General features: G+C 42.3%; 1 long non-coding RNA gene across 1 annotated transcript; it reads left to right on the top strand.

Annotated features, from left to right (window-relative positions):
• The first annotated feature begins 375 nt into the window (after positions 1–375).
• Positions 376–4,098, top strand: LOC311445610. Its single transcript, XR_014698538.1, has 3 exons — positions 376–478; positions 2,391–2,551; positions 3,332–4,098. It is a non-coding gene; the product is annotated as an uncharacterized lncRNA (long non-coding RNA).
• Positions 4,099–4,533: the final 435 nt, after the last annotated feature.

Here is a 4,533-nt window from a genome sequence, read left to right as displayed (position 1 = left end):
AGCTTCTTATTGACCAGAGATTTCTATCCTCTGTGTTTTTAATGGCTCTGAAGGTACCCGCTTCTATTTCCCCAGAAGACCATCTAAAAAAGCGCTCCCAGTGAAGTCAGGAGGAGTTTGCAGCTGATTTCAAGGGGGCAGAGTTTCACCCAAAGGAGAGCAGAGACCTAGAGAAGGAGCCTAAGCCAGTGTTATATATATGTCTTTTTAAACACAGCTGTTTCTAAGCAGTTGTTATCTGGGAGATGCAGCTTGGCCAAGGGAAGACGATGGGAGGATGCTGTTGTAATGAATCACACAAGAATTAAAGGGGTCTAGGCCAGGATGATAAATCCTGTGGGTATTGCCTTGCTTCACTTTCCCCACCTGCTTCCTTCTGCATTTGGCTCAAGTGTTTTGGAGTTGGTCAGGACCATTTCATGCAGCCCGTAACTCATTGTATCTCCTTGATCTCCTTTGCAAGACCAAGACTTTCTGGGTATTTCTGAGAAGTTTTCTGTTATATATTCCCTCCTTTCTCCTCTCAGAATTCATCTTCTTCATCTTACTTCTCCCTGCTCCTTGTGATGATTCTTTCAGCATAGTAGCTCATCCAACCCATCTTGCAGAGCCTCCAACTTTATTGACTAGGAGTAAAATTAAATGTATTCTTATGTACTTTCCTGCTTAATAAGGATTTAGGCAGATCAGCCCTCTGTGCCTTTGTTTCTCTCCATACCCCCAGCCTGTTTTTCTGTTCAAACAGGAAATCTGTGGCTTTGGAGCCTGCCCTTTCTAAAACTTTGGGGTCCTCCCTCTCTTTTGAAGGCAAAAGGGGCTTTGCCGTGGGCTTTACTGGAACCAGAATTTTACCTCAAGTTTTTGTAAGTCAAGGCAGATGCTGGTCTGGCTAGATGGGAAAGAGAAGGAACAAATTACTTCAGGGGTGAGGGAGCACTTGTTGTGTTGAATATTTCTAGCAGGGTGGGGAAAGGCCCCTCTCCTGCCATCCAGGTGAATTCTCACCTGACAGCTACTGCTTTTGCTCAGCAGCACCCAAATTTTTTCTAAATAGACTTTTGTTTCAAACACGTCTTTAATTCTTGTCCTTGTACCTCTCCAAGAAGAAAGTTGTTTCCAGTCAATCATCATTCAAGTTCTTGCACCGCAAGTGAGTGCACAGATCTGCTCTCTACAGGTACAAATGCAACAGAAATATTACCAAGCTTAATTTCCTTTAGTGGATTATTATTTTTTAATAAGCGTTCAGCAAAGCAACCTTCCTCTAACAAAGCAATGACCTTTTTGCATTTATGTAGTGCTTGTTGCTAGGATTTAGATCTTTGACGAAAGCCGTTATTTCTCTTAAGTACAGGAGAAAGTGCATTTTCACTTCCATTTGGGTAAACTGTCATTTTCTACTGTTCACTGCTTTTCTCATCATGGAATAATAATTTGAGGTTCAGTGGTTTTTTTGAGAGAACGTGTTCCAGGAGCATGGTGGGGCCTGGGAAGTCCTCTGTGATCGCTAGGAGGGGAGAAAGGGAAGAGGAGGGAGAAGGCTTCTGAAATATTTAAGGCTTCTGAGTAGTGCAGTTGCTCAGCTTCTGCCATCAAATCACATTCAATTTAGGAGGGTCATGCAGGTATTTTATAATCGTGCACAAAAAGCAGCTGGGGGGTAGCTGGGAAGTTATATGTGTATGCATAATATATTATTTTTTTGGTGGTAGCACTCGCATCCATGGGAAGCCACTTTAGGTAGATTTAAGAGGATTCTGTCCAACTGTGATACTGATGAATAGCAGAAATAATCTAATATTACTCTTTGTATACCTGTGTTACCAGAGTTATTACAAGTCATGCTATTAATACACGATGCAGGAGGAACTCAGCCACTTCAGCTGCAGTAAGGCTGTAACAGAGTGGGAGGGAGAGTTAGACACGTGTGTGCAGATCACTTCATGAGATGCAGAAATGAGTACCTCTTCCTTGAGCCATTTCTTACTTTTTGTAGGTAGTGAGAGACTAAAAGAAATGATAAAAAACAACTTGATAGTTTTCTCTCTTTTCTTTTGCAAATTGAGCACGGGCAAATCCCTCAGTTTCTTTGGTGTTTGGAAAGGATGGAGTATGGCATATCCCCCAAGAATATTCACACTTGTTTTGATCAAAATTGCTACTCAAACACATGAATTTACAAGTTGGATATACTGTTCGCCAGTCTTTCAGGAAGTGGAAAGCGACACCTTATGCCTTTATCAGTGTGTAAAATTGAACGTGTTGCTGGGGAATGGCACAAAATTGCACTGCTCGGTGCTGAGAGCGTTGTGCTGTGGTTTCCAAAAGGTCAGCCAGGAACAGTCCCTCTTTACATCCTCTTTCTCTGTCTCTGTCTCACACACACATAGAAGAGAGCAATCGACAATTTCATTCCGACTGAAACAACTGAAATTAATCAAGTCCAAATCCCTCCTGTCCAAAAGACCATGAATTCAGCTGGATCAGAAGCCCTTGGTTAAGCAGCCCCTGAAAGTCTATCAGAAGTTTATTAGTATGGTAATTTATCTGGGTAAGCGCATAAAGATGCTAATTGAAATTTATTTTTTTTTTTTAATGTATTTTTTAAAGGCAGAAAGATTGGGGATTTTCTAGGAAGAAAAGTAGAATTGTCACTTATGTTTCATCATGTCATAATGTTATAATTTCATCATTTTCCTGTACTTCAGTTCTTCCTTTTTTTTTTTTTTTTTTTTTTTTTTTTTTTAATTTTAAGCACAAAGAACAAAGAACTTGATACTCCAAAGATTTGGGGCTCGTGCCACGTCTGGTTGTGGTCTTGATGCATGGAGATAGATTGAATTAATCAAACTTCTTCACACTGCTATTTAATCGGGTTTACAATTAGCTGAGGGCTGCAGGTCTCCCGGGCCTATCAGCTTTGCAAGCAGACGCTGTAATACGGCAGCTCCACAGCCACACACTGGGAGTGCCTTACAGACCAGATTGTCATAATGTGGCATGAAATTAAAGCGTGATGTTACTTGACAACAGAATTTCAATTTCGCCCTCCCCCCTTTTTTTTTCTCTTTGACAAAGTCTCTACCTAGAGATAGGCTTCCCCGTCGCGTTGCACCCACCTGCTCTAAGCTACACAGCTGCCTTCAAAAGAGTTTGTGATGCTATTAAACCGATCTGTGTTCCATTACAGCCATTCGGATATTCTTCCCTGACTGTTTTCAATGGCAGATTATTTTGCTGTGAGGAGCTAATAACCATACCGCTCTTAACTTGTTTCAATTCTTACTCAAATGTATTGATTTCTTCTCTCCCCGTTTTTTTCGTAACACAGAGGATTTTCACTGGTGTCTTCTCCCCAAACCTGCTGCACAGCACTGTCAGTCCTCCTCTGCTGCCCCGATGTTGTTCAGAGTGGCTAAAACCATTGCCACCCAGATGAAAAAACACCGGGGAGTGAAGATCCAGGGCTGATTTCTACTTCCATCACCCCCCATCTCTTGAGAAGCAGTGTGGATGCCCAGTTAGGAAACAGGATTTAAAATTCCCCCACCCACAAACACATCAAGATCTTGTGAACAACAATAACCAGACAAATTAATTATCTGGGTGCTGCTGATTTTGTGTTGTTGAAGAAACCTGTCATAGGAAGAGTTGGAAAGGAGAACATAATGAACGCAGAAGGGCTGGGAGGAAAGAGGGGACGACCGGGCCCAGTGGATAGAGGAGGTTGGTGTGCTCTCCTTGAACTGACCTGAAACCTAATTTAATTCAAGGTACACCTCAGAGTCAGTGGGTAGGGGATGAAGTGTTCCCTGCAGTTCTGAAGGAAGGGGCTGAGCACAAGTTCCTGATGGTATTACCATACTGAGGAATAAGCTCCAGCACTTGGAGCTGTTGGAGTCGCGCTGGACAAAGAGAATCACGCTCTAGCCTGAGAAGCCCTTCAGTTTTGCAGGGATGGATTCTGCTTTTAGTTCTGAGCTTTCTTCCACCTCTGAATTATAACAACACTCCATCCCTGCTAATATCAAATAACTAATTGAAAAACAAATCATATCCACAGAACACCTGTAGATAGGCTACACAAGAGAGATTCAGGCCAAGGAGAATTACATCTTCTACATTCATTTTAACTGTTTTCAGCCTGAAATGGCACAGAGCTGTGATTCTCAGAGTAATTTGGACATATTCAATGAGAGCGTCCTGCATTTAGTTATCAAACATGGGAATAAAATCAGCTTTACTTATAAAAAAACCCAGCTCCTTAAACTTCTGTCCCCCCTTGCTCTCCGTTCTTTTTTCCTTCCTGCATGGTGCTGAGCATCTCCCAAGGACGAAGCGATTATTCAGAAAATTGATTCTGCTCCCATTGAAGGTGATTGCTCCCCCCCTGCTGAAATCCACAAAAGCACAATCAGGTACACGACCGAGGTAGTTCTGAGCATTTGCATCCGACACAGGTTGGCCTGCAAACACCTGTAGTTTTTCTGGCTGATAGCAACCATTCATGGGCATAGGGGGTAAGGACAAAAT

Source organism: Aythya ferina (genome assembly GCF_964211825.1).
Source record: "Aythya ferina genome assembly, chromosome: 16".
NCBI lineage: Eukaryota > Metazoa > Chordata > Aves > Anseriformes > Anatidae > Aythya > Aythya ferina.
Note: the sequence above shows the minus strand (reverse complement) of the source record. Positions and strands in the feature narration are given on the sequence as shown.